Raw genomic sequence first — 22,051 nt, 5'->3', positions numbered from 1 at the left:
AAAAGACCTACATCCTGGGACGCCTGGATGGCTCAGCGGTTGAGCGTCTGCCTTCTCAGGGCGTGTTCCCAGTTCCGGGAGTGAGTCCCACATTCAGGCTCCCTGTGAGGAACCTGCTTCTCCCTCTGCCTGTGTCTCTGCCTCTCTCTCTCTATGTCTCTCATGAATAAACAAATAAAATCTTTAAAAAAATAAAAAAAGACCTAGGTCCAAAAGGTATTTGAAATACTTCTAGGCGATGGTAATTTTCTATGTGGAACTAGCAGTACTTGGTCTACCTAAGGAAAAAACAAAATAAGCAACAATAGGAAATCTTTGGTTTTCTGTAGGAGTAAGATATAATCTAGAGATAAAAATCATATCCTATTTCTTTACCAAACAAAATCTTGAACATGAGAAAAATGGTTTGTAGGATTAAGTGAATAATGTCACGCAACTTTAAATAGTCAGAGATGGAGTTCAGAGTTGGATGACATCTAATCCAATTTCCTTCATTTATATCCAGTGACAGAGGTTCTGTGCCCACTGAAGATGAATGGCACAAGGTCGTACAGATAATTAAAAGCAGGGCCAAGATCATGATCTACATCTCCTGGTTGTGAGTACAGTATGCTTTCCCATCTGAGAATTTCCTTTCCTGCCAGAAAAGAACAAGTTACATATACAGTTGGAACCTTCTCTTGGCCTCATCAGTGGCAAGGATTACAGTGAAAAGCCTCTCAGCCACTTTAGAAAATATTTTAGCTGTTCCTCAAATGATCCGACACAGAGTTACCATGTGATCCAATTAATTCCACTCCTAGGTTTATATACACCCAAGAGAAATTAAAATATATGTCCATACAAAAACTTGAACATGAATGTTCAGAGCAACATTATTCATAATGGCCAGAAGGTGGAAATCCAAATATCTATCAATAGATGAATGGATAAACAAAATATGGTATATCCATTCAATGGGATATTATTCATCAGTAAAAAGGAATGAAATACTGAAACACAGTACAGCATGGATGAACTTTGGAAACAAGTCAGTACTATCTGATTTCATAAAATGAAAGACCAGAATAGGAAAATCTACAGACATAGAAAGTAGATTAGTGGTTTCTTAGGGCTGGGTTGGGGAGGGACAGGGAAATAAGGAAATAATCACTAGAAAATAATAGGTTTCCATAAAAATATTAGAAGAGAGTACAGGTAGTAATTTCTCTGACATCAGCCAAAGCAACATTTTTCTAGATCTGTCTCCTGAGGCAAGGGAAACAAAAGCAAAAATAAACCATTGGGACTATATCAAAATAAAAAGCTTCTGCATAGCAAAGGAAATGATGAACAAAACTAAAAGGCAACCTACTGAATGAGAGAATATATTTGCAAATGACATATCTGATAAAGGGTTGGTATCCAAATATACATAAAGAATTGATATAACTCAACAACCAAAAATAAATAATCCAACTAAAAATGGGCAAAAGACATGAGCAGACATTTCTCCAAAGAACATATATAGACACATGAAGAGATGCTCAGTATTACTTATCATCAAGGAAACGCAAATCAAAACTACAACGAGATAACACCTCACACCTGTCAGAATGGCTAAAATCAACAACACAAGAAACAAGTGTTGGTGAGGATGTGGAGAAAAAGGATGTCTCTTATACTGTTGGTGGGAATGTGAACCGGTGCAGCCATTGTGGAGAACAGTGTGGAGATTCCTCAAAAAGTTAAAAATACAACTACCCTATGATCCAGTAATCATACTACTGGGCATTTACCCAGAGAATACAAAAACAGTTATTTGAAAAGATATATGGACCCCTCTGTTTATTGCAACATTATCTACAATAGTCAAATTATGGAAGCAGCCCAAATGTCCATTGATATATTAATGGATAAAGAGGATGTGGTATATATATATATATATATATATATATATATATATATATATATATATATAATGGAATATTAGCCATAAGAAGAATGAAATCTTAAAAAAAAGAGTGGAATCTTGCAATTTGCAATGACAAGGATGGAGATAGAGAGTATAATGCTAAGTGAAATAAGTCAGACAAAAATAAATACCATATGATTTCACTCATATGTGGAATTTAAAAAAAAAATAAATGAGCAAAGGAAAAAGGGAAAGACAAACCAAGGAACAGACTCCTAACTATAGAAAACAAACTGATGGTTGGTTACCAGAGGGTGGGTGGGATGTGTGAAAAAGGTGAAGGGGATTAAGAGTACACTTATCATGATGAGAACTGAGTAATTGATAGAATTGTTGAATCGCTATAATGTACATCTGAAACTAATGTAACACTGTATGTTAACTATACAGGAACTAAAATTAAAAACTTTATTTTTAAAAAAGATTTTATTTATTTGAGAGAGAGAGAGAGAGAGAGAGAGAACAGGGAGTATCAGAGGGAGAAGCAGATTCCCCGTTGAGCAGGGAGCCCAACGCAGGGCTCGATCCCAAGACCTGAGCCAAAGGCAGCTACTTAACCAACTGAGCCACCCAGGTGCAGCCAAATTAAAAACTTTAAAATAGGACCAACAAATGCTATTAAAAAAAGAGGTTGCTTCTTAAAATGCTGAAAATATTCTAAATTGACTGGTGATTGTTGCACATATCACTGAATGTACTAAAAACTATTAAATTGTATATTTTAAATAGATGAATTGTTTTTTTTGTATGGTATATGAAATGTATCTCAATGAAGATGTTACAAAAGACGACTTTGTGCAGAATTACCATTATACTATTTGTAAACACCACTACTAGAGAGTTAAAGGGATCTATGACAAAAAATCACCCCAAGAACATGCTTCCTAGCTCTGAACTTAGACAACTTGGCATTAAACATGTTTCTTGAGGGGAGACTACCCAAGTGCATAAAAATAAATCCTGAATACACTAGCACATTTATTTTCTTGCCTCATCTCTAATTTACTCTTTGCATCAGAAGGATGGGGTAGTGAGTGTCTGTGTGGCTCATTTTGTTTGTGGTTGTGTACCTAGTGTATTTGACACTTGCAGGAGATTCTTTAACAAATCCCTTCTCTAAATGGCAACATTATTTTCAGTAAAAATCATCTAATAATCAGTAGTAGCCATATTTTCTCGATTCATTTTTTAGTATTAAAACATGCAACAAGGGTAAAAGGGGAAATTGTAATTTTAAGAAGTTATTCACATACCTTTAGAGATAATTGATACAGAATATATATACAGATGGCACATGGAGTAAATATACTTACACGTTCTCAACAAAAATATGATACTTCACAGTTCATACTGTTTCACTGTTTTAAATTTTAAACACAAATAGAACTCTAAGTGGTCACATGAAATGTGAAAGTTCTGTTTCTTCTTTACAATACTCACCTTTATCTCTCTCTCTCTCTCTCTCTCTCTCTCTCTATCCATCTATTACTATTCTTGTTTACTTTGAATCTGCCATTTGATCACAGGAATACTTAATGCCACAGGGTTGCAAACAAACATCGTGCCCAAAGAAAGCTTGAAAAATTCCAAATTGTTATGAAATTACTCATGAAATAAATACCTGCAGTGGAGTACATACACATGCGTCAGGGTTGACAGCACACCTGAGAGTTCTTAATTTTCATGTGGAATAAAATGCATATTAAACATATATATGTGTGGGACGCCTGGGTGGCTCAGTCTGTTAAGTGTCTGCCTTCGGCTCAGGTCATGATCTTGCGGTCCTGAGATGGAGCCCCACATCGGGCTCCCTGCTCAGCGGGAGCCTGCTTCTCCCTCTCTCTCTGCCTGCTGCTCTGCCTGCTTGTGCTCTCGCTTTCTTTGTTAAATAAATAAATAAATAAATAAATAAATAAATAAATAAATCTTAAAAAGAATAAAAATATATACATGCTAAATTGAAACTAACATATATATTATTAAAACTCAGGAATACCCACAGCAATTGCTTAAAATTTAGGGCCACAAAAGGCTTTGCCATTGTTTATTTAGAATTGCTGGCACATGGTGATAATAAAAAGCAGATTGGTTTTAGTCAGTTGTATCACTGTTTGGGGTTCTTTACAGATAAGCACCTCCTTTGCCTACACTCTAGGTGAGCTGTTCCCACCACTCTGCCCTTGCTATGGCGACTGCCTTACTCTCCTCCAGGTACCTGGCGGGTGCCCAATAAATAAACCCAACTAGAGCATTCAATTGCTTCATGTTGTTTAACAAAAATAAATAAATAAATGAATACAAATCAAAAAGAAGAAAAATATAGGCTGCTAAGTAAATAAGCTCCACTGGTTTACTCAGAATGAAAAATTAATATGACAACTACACGCAGTACATTGGAAGCATCTAAAAGACGAGTCATAACCAGTTAAAATTAATCATTAGGATTCAATTTCCAAAGAAGCCTGTACTTCACTGTATAGTTGGCCAGAGTCACAATCAAGGGAACTCTAAGTTGTTTTTAATAAATTTATTTTTTATTGGTGTTCAATTTGCCAACATAGAGAATAACACCCAGTGCTCATCCTGTCAAGTGCCCACCTCAGTGCCCGTCACTCAGTCACCCCCACCCCCTGCCCACCTCCCCTTCCACCACCCCTAGTTCATTTCCCAGAGTTAGGAGTCTTTCATGTTCTGTCTCCCTTTCTGATATTTCCACTCATTTTTTCTCCTTTCCCCTTTATTCCCTTTCACTATTTATTATATTCCCCAAATGAATGAGACCATAAAATGTTTGTCCTTCTCCGACTGACTTATTTCACTCAGCATAATACCCTCCAGTTCCATCCATGTCTAAGCAAATGGTGGGTATTTTTCGTTTCTAATGGCTGAGGAATATTCCATTGTATACATAGACCACAGCTTCTTTATCCATTCATCTTTTGATGGACACCGAGGCTCCTTCCACAGTTTGGCTACTGTGGACATTGCTGCTATAGACATCGGGGTGCAGGTGTCCCGGCAAAGGGAACTCTAACTTATCAAAGTTTATTACTTCATTTGCAAAAAAACCCCCAATGAAATGGCAGCTTAGAAAATTTTTGGACAGGTGGCATTTGATTCAAAGACATTTTTTTTCCAAAGACATTTTGATTCAGCTTCTTTGGTTACCTTAGCTTAGAGGAGTAGATCACAGGCTTATAAAAATGGAAGGAAAATGAGCAAAGAGATGAAATGTGAAATTTAGTCCCACTACTCTTGGCTTTTACTTCTGCCTTATATATTGTTTAATTCAAGGATAGCAATATATTTCAGGAATAGAAAAATAGGGCGATCCAATTGTGAGCGCCTGTAGCCAGTGAGTTATTGTTACTTAAGGTTCATCCCCATTCTAATATGCAAAGGGGTTATCATTCATATTGTTTGATCACTTTTAGTCAGTTTGCCACAACTGCTAGCTTAAATTCCAGAACTGAGCCTGTTTATGCTGGGGTCAGGAAAAACACATGACAGATATGCATGGGATACTCATGAGACATGGTTCTGGTTAGTAGTGTGTAAACTGAAGTAGTAAGTGGACTTTCTGGAACAGTTCTGTAGAGGGGATTGACTCAGGTGTTACACATGGTTTCATGTTTCCCACTTCCTCTTCTTTCTCTACGTAGGGAGCAGAAGCCATAATCCCCTTTTTTATTGTTGGCAACTTTAAATACTTTCCCAGCAGTGTCATAGGCCTGGTGACAGACATTGGGCAATGATGGCCCCATTTCTTTAGAACTGGTATTTGTGTCAAGTAAACGTTAAGGGGCCAACTAATGAGGAGTAACATATATTTATAAAGACATAATATTAATAAATAAAATTATTCATGGTATCTAAGGTACCCTGTAGGGCTTTCTATCTCTACTCATGGTTTCCAGGGTTATGTGGCTTCTGTTGCAGGCACAGGGTGGAGGGTGAGCTTTTAAAGGCAAGGCCTAGGAGAGGCTAACATGACTTCTAACAATACCCCACTGGCCATGGCCAAATCATAAGGCCTCAACCTAGACTAAGAAATGTAGCTTTTCCATAAAGCCAGAAATACAAAGAAGAAATAGGAATTGTTAAACACAATTACGGGTATTTGCCCCAGAAGTTTATAACCTGAGTTCTTGGTTTTCAATTTAATATAATACACACTGATTTCCTACTATGAAAGACAACGTTATGAATCGCAAACAGTTTTCCCCTTAATTACCACTACTTCCTTTTTTCCATTCTTCTAAAAAAGTTGTATCATAATCGCTGGCTAAATATGTATTTAATATGGACATATTTATGATGATTTAAATAGTGTTTATTGATGAGCCACAAAGCATACTTTGATATTTCCTCTGTTATACACACTTTTGTTTCCCCCTGGAGTTTATAATTACTGCATTTTCTTTGCTTTTAGTGTAATATGGACTACTTGCTAATTAATCCCTAACCTTGTAACAAAAGTTTAATTTCTTCTCAGAACTTTCAAACACATCAAGCATATTACTAGCAATATTTTTTAGAGGGTGAGGAGATAGCCTTTCTGGAATCGTCTGTCTTCCTACTCCAATTTGGACTGTTTGTTTTGTAGGCCTGCACAACAGCATCCTGAAACTATCCTTCGCTATCTTCCTGGGAAATCACCTTACATCCCTCCTGTGTTATATCCCTTGTTTCCTGCATCCAGTATCTTTTCGCTTATCTTATTTCCTTCTCTTGGTGAAGCATCCTTCAGCACCTTCCAGAGGAGTTGCCTTTAAAGTACATTTTTAAACTCTGCTTATTTTAAAATGCTTTTATTCTCCTTCATCCTTCAATTAATAGATCGGCAAGGTATAGAACTCTAGTTAGGAAATAATTTTTCCTTAGAATTTTGCGTGAAATTCTCCGCTGTCTCCTAGATTGTAGTTTTACCTTCTCAAAGTCAGACACCATTCTCATTCTCAATCTACATTATGTTACCTGTTTGTTTTTTAGCTCTGAGGGTTATTAGGACTTTCTCTTTTCCCATGACATTCTGAAATGTCGCACTCATGTATCAGAGTGTGGGTGATTTTATCCACAGTATTCGGGCATTCATCTGGAAACTTGTGTCCTTCAGTTTTGCAAATGTGTTCTCATATTTTTATTTTTACAGTTTCCTCACTCTTTTTCAGTGTTTCTCTCTTTCTGTCCCTCCTGTTTGTAAGATGTCAGATATTCTAGGGGGATCCCTGGGTGGCTCAGCAGTTTAGCGCCTGCCTTTGGCCCAGGGCGCGATCCTGAAGTCCCTGGATCGAGTCCCGTGTCAGGCTCCCTGCATGGAGCCTGCTTCTCCCTCTGCCTGTGTCTCTGCCCCCCTCTCTCTCTCATGGCTATCGTGAATAAATAAATAAAATCTTAAAAAAAATATGTCAGATATTCTAAAGTAATTTTCCAATTTTCTTTTCTCTATTTTCCATGTTTTTCTTTTTGTTCAGTGTCCTAGAGAATGACCTCAACTTTGTCTTCCAACATTTCTACTGAATACTTTTATTTTTTTCCTTTTTTTCTCTACTGAATATTTTTTTTTTTACTTCAGCCATCTACATTTCATTTCCAGGGGCTCTTTATTATGATCTGAATTATAAAAATGTCATCCTGTTCTTGGTGGAAGCCAACCTTCTCATATCTTGCTAAGGATGCAACATACAGGTTTTTATTATTTTTTTTAAAAAAAGATTTTATTTATTTATTCATGAGAGATACAGAGAGAAGCAGAGACATAGGCAGAGGGAGAAACAGGCTCCTCGCAGGGAGCCCCATGCTAGACTCCCAGAGTCCTGGGATCATGACCTGAGCTAAAGGCAGATGCTCAACCACTGAGCCACACAGGTGCCTGTAGGTTTTTAAAAAGTCATCTTATGTTCCCTGGCCTGTGACCGTTTGTTTTGGTCCATATCTTTCATGTTTGTGGCTTCGCTCAAATGTTTAGTAATTCTTGGCTGATGTTTATATATACACAATACAGGCACTAAAGTGTTGGCTGATAGCCCTGCATGTATGGGTAGGGGTGGGCTTGTCTCTATGCTGATTTGGCACATTTTTCCTTTATTTTTTAGTAGTTCTGTTTGGTATACCAACAGTGACTTTTTAGTCAGAGCTGCCCAGTGTAAAGCTACCTGGGTAGCTTTAAAAGTAATAATTCATGAGGTGTTATCTTCACATACACCGATTTCATTGATTTGGAGGGAAGCCTGGGTAATGGAATATTAAAAAGGTCCCCAGAGAGGCACCCAGGTGGCACAGGTGGTTGAGCATCCAACTCTTGATTTCGGCTCAGGTCATGATCTCAGGGTTGTGGGGCTGAGTCCCATGTCAGGCTCCGTATTTAGTGGAGTCTGCTTCTCTCCCTCTCCCTCTGCCTCTGCCTCTGCCTCTGCCCCTCACATCTCACAAATAAATAAATAAATAAACAAGTCCTCTTTTTTTTTTTTAAATAAAAGCTCCCCAGATGATTCTAACATGTAGTCAAGGTTGACTGTCAATGCATTAGAAAACACCGGTTCAACCTTGCCAGAACATATACCTCTGGTCTGCTAGGGGTCACGGCTGCGTGGAGTATAGAGGGAACCTAAGTGTCTGTACAGCCATCATATATCCTCTCATTTTCAGTCCTACCTGTATCAGTGCCTTAATTAGTACTTCAAACCTGTAGTTCTGAACCTTTCTGGAGTTCTGCAACATCAATCAGTTAGTTTCCAGATCTCTCTACCCATACAGTTTGAATTTAACTTTCTTTGGTCTTCTTGGTCAGTTATTACTATCTTCTTTCCACCTTCCAACATTTGGTTATAATGGTTCATCTATTATTGTATTGTATTTCTCTCTGTTTTTGTGGATTATGACATTTTAATTTCTTTGTTGTCATTTCGTAATTGTTTTGGGAGGGAGAAATTAAATGTATGTGGTACACATGCTTTAAAATTTTTTTTTATTGGAGTTGAATTTGCCAACATATAGCATAACACCCAGTGCTCATCCCGCCAAGTGTCCTCCTCATTGCCCGTCACCCAGTCACCACAACCCCCCGCCCACTTCCCCTTCTACTACCCCTTGTTCATTTCCCAGAGTTAGCTGTCTCTCATGTTTTGTCACCCTCACTGATATTTTCACTCATTTTCTCTCCTTTCCCTTTATTCCCTTTCACTAATTTTTATATTCCCCAAATGAATGAGACCATATAATGTTTGTCCTTTTTCGACTGACTTATTTCACTCAGCATAATACCCTCCAGGTCCCTCCACGTTGAAGCAAATAGTGGGTATTTGTCATTTCTAATGGCAGAGTACTATTCCATTGTATACATAGACCACAGCATCTTTATCCATTCGTCTTTCAATGGACACCGAGGCTCCTTCCACAGTTTGGCTATTGTGGACATTGCTGCTAGAAACTTTGGGGTGCAGGTGTCCCGGGTTTCACTGCATCTGAATCTTTGGGGTAAATCCCCAGCAGTGCAATTGCTGGGTCATAGGGTAGGTCTATTTTTAACTCTTTGAGGCACCTCCACACAGTTTTCCAGAGTGGCTGCACCAGTTCACATTCCCACCAACAGTGCAAGAGGGTTCCCCTTTCTCCACATCCTCTCCAACATTTGTTATTTCCTGTCTTGTTAATTTTCCCCATTCTCACTGGTGTGAGGTGGTATCTCATTGTGGTTTGGATTTGTATTTCCCTGATGGCCAGTGATGCGGAGCATTTTCTCATGTGCTTGTTGGCCATGTCTATGTCTTTCTCTGTGAAATTTCTGTTCATGTCTTTTGCCCATTTCATGATTGGGTTGTTTGTTTCTTTGGTGTTGAGTTTAATAAGTTCTTTATAGATCTTGGAAACTAGCCCTTTATCTGATACGTCATTTGCAAATATCTTCTCCCATTCTGTAGGTTGTCTTTTAGTTTTCTTGACTGTTTCTTTTGCTGTGCAGAAGCTTCTTATCTTGATGAAGTCCCAATAATTCATTTTTGCTTTTGTTTCTCTTGCCTTCATGGATGTGTCTTGCAGGAAGTTGCTGTGGCCAAGTTCAAAAAGGGTGTTGCCTGTGTTCTCCTCTAGGATTTTGATGGATTCTTGTCTCGCATTTAGATCTTTCATCCATTTTGAGTTTATCTTTGTGTCTGGTATAAGAGAATGGTATAGTTTCATTCTTCCGCATGTGGATGTCCACTTTTCCCAACACCATTTATTGAAGAGACTGTCTTTCTTCAAATGGATAGTCTTTCCTCTTTTGTTGAATATTAGTTGACCATAAAGTTGAGGGCCCATTTCTGGGTTCTCTATTCTGTTCCATTGATCTATGTGTCTGTTTTTGTGCCAGTACCACACTGTCTTGATGACCACAGCTTTGTAGTACAACCTGAAATCTGGCATTGTGATGCCCCCAGCTATGGTTTTCTTTTTTAATATTCCCCTGGCTATTCAGGCTAGTCTTTTCTGATTCCACACAAATCTTAAGATGATTTGTTCCAACTGTCTGAAGAAAGTCCATGGTATTTTTGATAGGGATTGCGTTAAATGTGTAAATTGCCCTGCGTAACATTGACATTTTCACAATATTAACTCTTCCAATCCATGAGCATGGAATATTTTCTATCTCTTTGTGTCTTCCTCAATTTCTTTCAGAAGTGTTCTATAGTTTTTAGGGTAGAGATCCTTTACCTCTTTGGTTAGGTTTATTCCTAGGTATCTTGTGCTTTTCAGTGCAATTGTCAATGGGATTGACTCCTTAATTTCTCTTTCTTCTGTCTCATTGTTAGTGTATAGAAATGCCACTGACTTCTGGGCATTGATTTTGTATCCTGCTACACTGCCAAACTGCTGTATGAGTTCTAGCAATCTTGGGGGAGGAGGCTTTTGGGTTTTCTCTGTACAGTATAATGTCATCTACAAAGAGGGAAAGTTTGACTTCTTCTTTGCCAATTTGAATGCCTTTTATTTCTTTTTGTTGCCTGATTGCTGAGGCTAGGACTTCTAGTACTATGTTGAATAGCAGTGGTGAGAGTGGACATCCCTGTCTTGTTCCTGATCTTAGGGGAAAGGCTCCCAGTGTTTCCCCATTGAGAATGATATTTGCTGTGGGCTTTTCATAGATGGCTTTTAAGATGCTGAGGAATGTTCCCTCTATCCCTACACTCTGAAGAGTTTTGATCAGGAATGGATGCTGTATTTTGTCAAATGCTTTCTCTGCATCTATTATTGAGTGTGGTACACATGCTTATGTTAATTTCTCATCTTCTTCATCTGCCAATTCTTACTCATGCTTTAGATTTCTGCTTAACTTTTGCTTCCTCAGAGAATCTTCTCTGGCTGAGCCACCTAAGTTTTGTTTCTATATTATCATCTCTCATAGCATTGTTCTTCCATCAAGGTGGTTTTAGGCAAGGTCTATGAGTTCTAGCAGATTCCCTTGCCAGAATTCCTTGAATAGAAAAAAGAAAATGAAAGAACCAGGATCCTAACAATCAAGTATGAGTGTGTGCAAAAAATATATACTTTCAATCATTTCACCTATGAGATATATATGCTTTTATTGTTTTCTAGATGTTCTATAAATGGCAATTTAAATTTTTAAAAAGATTCTATTTATTTATTCATGAGAGAGAGAGACAGAGACAGAGAGAGACAGAGAGACAGAGACAGAGAGAGACAGAGAATTAGGAAGAGGGAGAAGCAGGCTCCCTGCGAGGAGCCTGGTGGGGGCCCTGGGATCATGATCTGAGCCAAAGGTAGATGCTCAACTACTGAGCCACCCAAGTGCCACAGCAATTTAAAATTTAAAAGTTTGTTTGTAGAGAATTTTCTGACAGGTCCACAGCACAGAGATATTCACATAATGAATACTCAGTGAAATCATTAAAAAAGTTTTATTTGATTTGCTTTTTGAATCTGCAGGAAAATCTAAATGGCTAATTGTGTAGCCTCTGCCTAACAGGCCAAACATACATGTGTGTGTGCATATGTAGTATATGTATTTCTGTCAATGTATGTGAGGTTGCACACTTACAATTTCTTTTATTTCTGATTTTTTTTCTTTTATTTGCATTTATTTTTAGGCAGAATTTACTTTTAGGTCCTAAGTTTTTGTTTCTTCAGTTTCTTCTGTAATATCTCTTCTGGCTTAGGAACAATCTGCTCTTTTCTGGTAAGGATCATCTCAATATGGCAGAGGGAGCTCACGTATGGGTCATTCCCACCACGAGCCCTGTAAGTTCTATCTGGCATCTTGAGGGCTTTGTTCAGGTGGATGTGCTCAATGACCAGAGAATCTAAATCTAAACACTTAAGTTCAGCATCACTCTGTTTTTAAGCATGTACAATAAAAATTCAGTATCTTCTCTGGGCCACTGACCCTTTGCCCAACCCCACTGTTTGGCCCCAGGTACACCTACCATCTCAACCACAGGGGTGACGGAATGGCACACATTGCTTCTGCAGAATGACATCCTTCAGACCTGGGTGGCTTTTCAGATGTGCACACCCTTGATGGCCCGGGCAGTTTTATGTGTGTTCTTAAAGGGAACATGAAGATTCAAGCTTTTTGATTTGCATGACTTTGTAGGATTTTCTGGGTCAAGTGAACAGTGAACCATTTTCACCTCAGGCCACTTACAGGAAGAGCTACACTTAACATCTTTAAGGATAGGATTTTAGTATAGTTCTTGATTTTTTTTAAAAAACTAAACTTTAAAAATATTTAGAATAGTCAATGCAGAGATACAAAATAGCATAAAATGGATAGCTTTTCTGTCTTTAACCAGAAGAGGAATTTGCACAGAAGACATGTACATAGACAGATATACATATGCCACACGTGCACTCAGTTCCCTTCCCTCTAGTCAACAAGTGAGATCAATTTCCCCCCAAAACATTTAAACTTATAAATTTTATACTCCTTAAACACAAGTGGCGGAATACAACACACACTATTTCATGCTTTACTTTTTACACTTTACAATGTAACTTGGAATTCATCCCACACTCTTCTGACCCATACAGTTGATTGTTTCTTTTTGTTGCCCGATTGCTGAGGCTAGGACTTCTAGTACTATGTTGAATAGCAGTGGTGAGAGTGGACATCCCTGTCTTGTTCCTGATCTTAGGGGAAAGGCTCCCAGTGTTTCCCCATTGAGAATGATATTTGCTGTGGGCTTTTCATAGATGGCTTTTAAGATGCTGAGGAATGTTCCCTCTATCCCTACACTTTGAAGAGTTTTGATCAGGAATGGATGCTGTATTTTGTCAAATGCTTTCTCTGCATCTATTGAGTGTGGTACACATGCTTATGTTAATTCCTCATCTTCTTCATCTGCCAATTCTTACTCATGCTTTAGATTTCTGCTTAACTTTTGCTTCCTCAGAGAATCATAATATTCCAGGGAGCAGAATACAACCTAATTTTCTGAGTGGATCTTTTATTACTAGACACATGTGAAAACCTTTATTATAACTTTGTATTAATTTTATTTGTACAAAACGATGATATATGTTGCAAAATCATTACCCTGGTAAGCCTAGTTATCATCCATCACCATACATAGTTATAATTATTTTTTCCTTGTGATGAGAAATTTTAAGATCTACTCTCTTAGCAACTTTCAAATTTGCAATTCAGTCTTATTAACTATAGTCACCCTGCTGTAAATCACATCCCTAGGACTTATTTATTTGATAACTGGAGGTTTGTACCTTTTGAGCTCCTTCACCCATTTTGCCCCATATCTCTATTCCCCAACCCCCAGGCTGGCAACCACCAATCTGTTCTCTCTTTTTTTGATTCCACATATAAGTGAGATTATACAGCATTAGTTTTTCTCTGTCTTATTTATTTCACTTTGCATAATGCCCTCAAGATCCACCCATGCTATGGCAAATACACATATAAAAACTTTGTTTCCGATATTGCTATTACAAATGACACGGTAGTAATAAATCTGCATATGTAAGCACACACGTAAGACACACATGTAAGACAATTTGTGCTTTTCATTAATCTCATTTAACATCTAAATGATCTTTTTTTTCTAAATGATCTTAATAAAGGTAAAATAACATTGTTTTTTAAGATTTTATTTATTATTTAGAGAGAGAAAGAGGGTAAGCAGGGGAAAGGGCAGAGGCAGAGGAAGAGAGAGGATCTCCAACAGACTCCCAGCTGAGTGCAGAGCCTGATGTGGGGCTCAAGCCCATGACCCTGAATGGAAACCAAGAGTTGGACACTTAACCAACTGAGCCACTCAAGCGCCCCTCCTCCTGTTTTTTATTTTTAATCACTATAGCTACAACACGGAGAACAGACTGTGAAAGGAAATAGTGTAAGGAGAGAAATGAATTAGGAGGCTAGTCCAGGTGAGAGAATGAGGGTGGCCTGGTCAAGAGTGATGGCAGAGGGCCAATGTGGACATTTTATTTGACAGAGGTTAACTTGTCAACAAGGCCATTAGATATACAAACTAGGGTTAATAAGTGAAATGTGTGTCAGAAACTCATATTTGGAAGCCATCGGCAAATAGATAGATGGAAACTGACCCTGGGCATTAGATGGGATTACTAATGGGGTGAGCATGGCGTGAGATTGGAAGAGGCCCTAAGGCTGGGCTCAGAGAAAGAACAACATTTTGTACCTTGGGGATCAGAGAGTAAGTTATCTAAGGAGAATAGAAGGGAAGATTCAGAGAAGTAGGAATAAAATCAGCAGAACATATTGTCATTATCTCCAAGGAAACAGTGCTTCAAAAAGGAGGAAATAACCAACCAGCATTTTTTCCATTTCCCAAAAAACACTAAGAGACCTCTTCTAATACTTTATTCAAGGTTTTCACAGCCCACTTAACTTTTTGTTTCATATCATTTTTCTTTTGGGTGTGTAACTATAATTTATACATATTATTCAAGTAATTGTGTCTCCCCACCAGAATGTAAGCTCCAGGAAGGCAATAGTAACAAGCATATTGCTCACCAGCACATAACTAACGATGAATATGTGTGTCCTGAGCATTTCTCACCGGCACCTTGTATGCAGTTTGGCACATACTAGATGTGAAAATACTGATGGAAGAAGTGATAGATAAAGATGAGGCAGACAAAACATCAGTAGGTATAATAACTGAAGTCGTTGGTACCTCACCAGAGGGATTCTGGTAGGGACGTTGGGATGACAACCAGACGGACCAAGTAGAGGAGAATGTAAGAGATGAGAACATGGGAAGCAAGTGTAGACAACACTCTTGAAAAGCTTGGCCATGAAGGAGGATAGAGATGAGGCAGCATCTGGAAAGTGAAGCGGAACTAAAGGATGCAGAATGGTATTTTCACCATCAAAAAAATTGTTCATTGTGGTAGGTCAATGCATAGAGCTACTTGTTCTATCCTGGAAATCATCTTTTTCTCTTACAAAGTAGGGAGAACCAGGGCACCTGGGTGGCTCAGTGGTTGAGTGTCCACCTTCGGCTCAGGTCGTGATCCCAGGGTCCTGGGATCCTGTCCCATATCAGGGTCCCTGCAGGGAGCCTGCTTCTCCCTCTGCCTATGTCTCTAGCCTCTCTCTCTGTGTCTTTCATGAATAAATACATAAAATCTTTTTAAAAAAAGCTAATTAGGGAGAACCTGATTGCTTTGGTGAGTACCAGAAATTTTGCCACACTGAGCATCTCTTTTGTGTCCTTTATAACAATTAAAAGGATACAAGATCCTGAAGATGGTGAATTTGCATCCTTTCCTGTGGAGACAGTGCAATCAGATGTAGCTAGCTGTTGGAGGTTCTGGGACAGTGTGTGTGTAGTTCTCTCTGGAGGGCTGTATTAAGTGTCCTGGGGCTACGCCATTTACTTCTGCTCTTCTATAATTTAACCATCCCAAAGCTCCAAATGCTTTTTTATTCACTCATAATGGATAAACTGTAAGCAAATATAATTGAGATCATTTATGATTCTCTAATAATCCAACAACATTAAAAAACCTCACTTGAATTTTGAGTAAATGTAAAGGTAACTGATTACAGTTATGGGAATAGTTTCCTTGAATATCAAGCTGAAATCAGGATTACTAGTACACTGAGGAGGAAAGGAGACTGTCTCAGAGTTATTTTCTCTTTCTGTTAGAATATCTTACTAATTTTGAAGCTAAATTTGTGTTTCTGTGTTTTGAAGACCTTAGTTGTTAAGCCTTCAGCAGGAAGCAAAGCTGCAAGAAATGATCTCTGAAACTGCAGGAATACCTGAACACAGTTAATCCCTCATCAGTGTGAGGTCTGTGTCTGCACTAGTTATAAATTTAGCAGGGAGGAATCAGCTGCAGTAATATCTGACCTGTTTAGAGTGAACTGGATTCTGTCTTTGAGGATCATGAGGATTTTATATTCCAATAATGTGAATCATCTTTAGCTGTTTTTTTGAGTTCATTTGCCTCTGCCACTTTTTCAAAGGATATGTTCTTCAAACATTTTCCTCTGCAATTAATCATGACCATCAAATCCTAGGTGAATAGAATAATGACTGTATGCTCAGGCCAGTTTCAGCTTCACTTAAATTATTTCCTGAATTGCTTACGTGTCCTGTCAGCCATGACTGTTCCCCTTCAGATGCCATTATTATTATACTTTTTGCTTTCAGGCAATGGAGATATTAGAGCTACAGATACTATTAGAACAATTTTGGCACACACATTCGGCCTTAATTCCCAGATTTGCCAACAATGAATCTGAATTTGATCATTTTCTTTCTTTCTTCTACTTTTTCTGATGCTGCATGCTTCAAAGACTTGGAGATTATGCTACTTGTTACTCAGACGTCCTTGAATGAGCTACTCTAATGAACCTTGTTCTCTAAAAATTAGAGATAATAATATCAATCTCGTGGAATTTCTAAAAGAAAAAATGTGTCCAAAATAATTAGAACTTGGCTCCTGAAACATATCAAGAACTTCATAAACATTTAGCTCAAGATGGATTATTTCCTGGGAAATAATAAACATGTGCTTAACTGTGTTACTGATCCTAAAATAATATATGTTCACTGTGGAAAACTTGATACATAAAAAAACATAAATTAAGACCGTCTGTTGTACTACTAGACAGATATAATCATGATTAACATATGGGTGTGTTAAATGGATAAAAAAGTAGGTAAAACCCTGAGCCTGACAACCCAGCACTGAAGTGGTCAAAGAGCGACTATGTTATAGTCAGATATACATAAGTGGTATAAAAATATACATACAGTGCAATAAGATGATGAAGTTAGCCCTTTAAAATATCTGCATTTTATCTCTATGTATATTTCTGTATCTCTGAATACATCTATATCTTTAGCTGCATCTCCAGGGACAGTATGGTTAAAGTGCTAGGCAAGCTTTGCACAGTGGCAGCATCATAGCCAATGAGGTTTATCCGAGGCGCGATTATTGCTAATTAAAGTGCTAGGCAAATCTTTTGGTGGAGATTGAAGGTTTTCTTCTGGTAGGAGTGCTGATTCATTCACCTCACATCCAAGGATACTATTCACAGCCTTGTGCAAGGCAACTAGTGGGCCAACATCTAAGAAACAGGCATATTCTCATCTCCTCTCTTCTTGACAATTCAGAGAATTGAAAGGGCTACCTTATTGCATATTTCTATCTAAAGGTGCTTTTGTAGAGATTAGGATTACCAAGGATGGGGAGGATAGTGAAAGGGGAGTAACTGCTGGGGACCTGAAACTTGCTGTGATACAAAGGGAACATCCACAGGAGGCAGGTCTCCAAACTATAGGCACTGCTATTTCCCACAAAGCAGGTGGGCCTGCTTTGGCCATAGGAATTACACAGGCTCCAGCTGTGCAGGGGAACCTTGAGACTCAATCACTTTTTTGAGACTCAATCATTTGTTTGGGGCACCAGACTCATGACATCAATCATTTGGGTCTCCGGAGATAATCTGTCACTCATTTTGTTGTATGATCCCAAGCAGGTCACGCTACCTCTTTGAGCTGCAGTTTCCTTAAACTGAGACTCTTGCTTGCAAGTGATGGCAATTTAATGTAAAGTTGTGTAAATAAAAAGGAAATGTATTACCTCTAGGATAACATAAGGATAACTAACATCTGTTGAGAACTTTGTTTACTGAAGCCTATTCTAAGTGTAGTTGCTTGTTTAATCTATCTACGGTTTTATACAGCAGGTTATATCATTATTTATGTTTTACAGATAAGGAAACTGAGGCATAGAGCAGTGTCCCAAAATATGCTGTTAGTAAGTATGAAGCTGGGGCTCAAATTGATAGCAGATGATAAACAGCTGTTGAATAAATACATGAACTGCCAAAAAGTAACCCGTGTGAATAGATCAGTCATCTGGAAGTAATAAAACATTTATGAAGTCAAAAGCATGATTTTACTGCCATATGATCCACTTTGTTTATTTCTGTTTCATAATAACAGCAGAATCCTTATTCTCATCTAGCTTTGGTTTCTGGTCACCCAAATAAGCCAATATATAAAGAGGTCGTATCATCACTGAGATTGCCATGTGAAGCAGGTTCTACAGATAAAGAATCGAGAGCCCAATATTATGTATGAGTTGCTCAGCAAATAAATTACCAATTTCTGTGCAACTGCGATTCAGAATGCATTTGGAGAGGTGCCTGGGTGGCCCAGTCGGTTAAGCATCCAACTCTTAATTTCGACTCAGATCATGATTTCAGGGTCGTGAGATTGAGCCCCACATCGAGCTCAATGCTGAGTGTGGACCCTACTTAAGATTCTCTCTCTTCCTCTCTCTTTCCACCTCCCCTGCTCTTTCTCTCTCTAAACAAACACCAAAAAACCCCTAAACAAACCCTAAAATGCATTTGGAATTTAAGGCCTTTCAGTAATGACAAAAATATGTGCTGAGTTAAAAACAGCCAAGAGGACTTGCCTCTACCAGTAAAGAGATCTCTGTGTTTCATCCAACATATTCTTGCCTATTAATGCTTCATCTTCTTTCACAAGGAATTTGAAGTGTATGATGCATTTTTTTTAAGGTTCCAAGTCTTCTCTACAAAGTCCACCCATGGATGCCCCGTTTAGAATATAACAGAAAGCCAAGCTAAAATGTGCACACTAAAGATATGAAAAAGATAACAGTCAGGAGCAACTGTAGTAAACACATAACATTACAAACAGATTAAATTACCACAAAGGGACAGATAAACTTCCTTAGTTAAATTACAATAATTAACCACAGTATAGAATTCCCTGAGGTTTAGTAAAGCAATCATTCATTGCACAACTACTATTTATGAAATACTTTCCATCTATCAACAATTCAACCATTTTTTAAAGTGTCTTTTATGTACCGGACAGAGTTCAAGGAGCGAGGGATGCAACAGTGAACTGAACACATAAGATGCCTTGTCCGCACAGAGCTTACATTTTAGTGGGGGAAGCAGGAACAAGTTATGTAGGTGAGATACACAGAATGCTGCATAGCATTAATCCTCCCAACAGTCGTGACAAGTGAGAGTTATTACCTCATGTTTCAGAAGAGGAACGTATAAACTATGTTAACTAGAATTTCTGTCATTTCTTCCCTTTCCAACAACGTGATGATTAAATAACATGTTCCATCAGGTTGGACTGGGGCTCTACAGAGCTGTGGTGGGCCATGACAATGTGGTGCCTTTTACCCACCCAGGGTAGAACAACCCACGGCCCAGAGAGTAGAGCTAATGCCCAAATGTTGTACAACAGCAAGTCCGGAAATGAGTCTTCAAGGGGCTGGGCAGAAGATAAGAGAATCTTGAAATGAAGGAATGGGAAAAGTATCAAAGGGATGGAAAAAATTTCTGCTAGATTTGGCAAGAAGGAGAATGTGAATATTTCTTGAAGGCCAGGTTCAGTGGTGTGGAAGAGGCAGAAACCAGAATGCAGTAGCCTGAGCAGTGGCAGAAAAGTATGTGAAACTAGCTCACATAGAAGAGAGGAGTCAACAAATAGAATTAAGAAGTTTAAGAAAAAGAATAAATTTAATTATGACCAAAGGAATGATGGAGCCCTCTGTGAAACAGCAGACACTGAAAGACTATGAAGAATCCCATGATCAGTGGAGGGAGAGAAAGACATCAAGGAGCAAGGGACCGAGTAGGCAAAGATGCACGATTAGGTAAGTGAAAAGGAAGTCTGTACTGTACTTGGATTTGACTCTTGAGTAGAGAATTTATTTGGAAGTAGAAACCAGTAAGATTAGGAATATAGACTAGGGATAGGTCATGAGGCTTCTAAGATACCACAGAAATTTTATTTTATTTTAAAGATTTACTTATTTATTTTTAGAGCTACAGAGAGAGGGTGCGAGAAAGGAGGAGGGGCGGAGGGAGAGGGAGAGAATCCTCAAGCCGACTCTGTGCTAAGCACAGAATCCAATATGGGGCTTGATCCCACAACCCTGAGATCATGACCTGAGCCGAAATCAAGAGTCAGACACTTATTGGACTGAGCCACCCAGGCATCCTGATATCACAGAAATTTAAACAGAATAACCAAATTTAGTTCTGAAGAATTAGACACTGTGGCAAATATTGTTTTAAAAATATCATTAAAAAATAAAATGTATCAGCTTCGTAGTAATAAATGTTTTGACTAAGCATCCCCCAAATAATAATCACACTTCAATGGAAAAACTGATGAATTTTAAAGCATTTTTACAGGGCACATGAAGTATTGGCTGGGGTTAGAAGAACTAGTTATACTGCCTATCCCAACAAGATGTTGCTGTGTATGTTTCTGCGATTCTTATTACCAATTTTATTTCAAATCTATATATTCTGATACAAACACATTATTCCTGAAACAATTGCTTGGAACTTAAATGGGAGGTGGCCTTATTTATATTGGAAATGTCAGCTATAAAGCATTCAATAGAATTTTTTCCCCCAAAGGGCACTGAGAGCTAATTAAACTCATCAAGCATAGTTCACTGAATAGTAAACCAAGACCTTGTGTCTTATTCAGTATTTCACCTTGATATAACAACACTGTTGACCCCCAATACCTGAAAAGTGCAGCATTCAACTGAAACAACTGCTAGACTTTTCTTGTAAAGTCTAGAAAGTTCAGTAACTTTTTTATATTCTTTCAAACACACTGTGGCTTGATCCAATTTTAATTATTTCATTGAAGACAAGATCACTATAAACATAGGTCATAATGTTCACTGGAAGGGTATTTAAGACTTCCAAATGCTTCCCAACAACTCTCTTGGTGTTACAATGGCAAGTACTGCTTCTTGCCCATTCAACACTCATTCTCCTCCCCAGTGTTCCTTGATGGCAAAGCGTAACTTACATAATAGAGGCTAATAGAGGCCATTAATGCAATTTATCCACCACAGACCAGACGATCTGGGTCCTAGCCTCTGTACCTTCTCACATTGCTTATATTTGAGCCATAATGAAACTTTTGAACTTCTTTAGGTATGTCATGTTCTTTCATGTCTCTTTGTGTTCAGATGTAGTTCTCTCTACATGGAGCATGGTTCTTCCACATCTTCACTTTGCTAAACCCTTATCATCTCCAACCAGGCTCAGGATTTCAGGAGTTCAGGTTAGGATAGGTGGCCTTAGTATGTGTTCCCAGAACCCCCAGGGCATAAACATTTTTTTCTGGCATGTAGTTCATTTCATGAACATGCATACAACACTTATTTTGTGCCAGGCACTGTTCTAAGTGCTTTACAAATACTGTCTTAATTCTCCTGCCAACCCTTGACAAATATCCATTATTATCACACTGTTTTATAACCACTGGCATATTTGTTGATCTGCTCCATTCTACCATGGGGCCTGGATTATGTTAGTCAGTCATCTTTGAGCCCAGTATGGTGCCTGACACAGGGTAACTGTTTAATTTGGGCTTGCTGAATGAATGTATTTGTAAATCAATGGCAGAAAAAGTCAGTCAGAGTTAAATGTAAGTTTAGATGGAAGTGAGGTAGAGGATCAAGAGAGGGCTTGCATATTTATTTCTGAGGGAAAATGGAAGACAGAGTAGGATCTGTGCCAGAAGACACTTTGTAAATAGGGGGCCTCATATGGGCTCTGGCTCCCCAAAGGGC

At 38.4% G+C, this 22,051-nt stretch overlaps 1 pseudogene; it reads left to right on the top strand.

The window, feature by feature from the left end:
* The first annotated feature begins 17,329 nt into the window (after positions 1 to 17,329).
* On the top strand, positions 17,330 to 17,498 carry LOC121483750 (annotated as a pseudogene).
* Positions 17,499 to 22,051: the final 4,553 nt, after the last annotated feature.

The sequence above is a fragment of the Vulpes lagopus genome, chromosome X, assembly GCF_018345385.1.
Source record: "Vulpes lagopus strain Blue_001 chromosome X, ASM1834538v1, whole genome shotgun sequence".
Taxonomy (NCBI): domain Eukaryota; kingdom Metazoa; phylum Chordata; class Mammalia; order Carnivora; family Canidae; genus Vulpes; species Vulpes lagopus.
The sequence above is the reverse complement of the archived record's forward strand: the minus strand, read 5'-3'. Positions and strand labels throughout refer to the sequence as shown.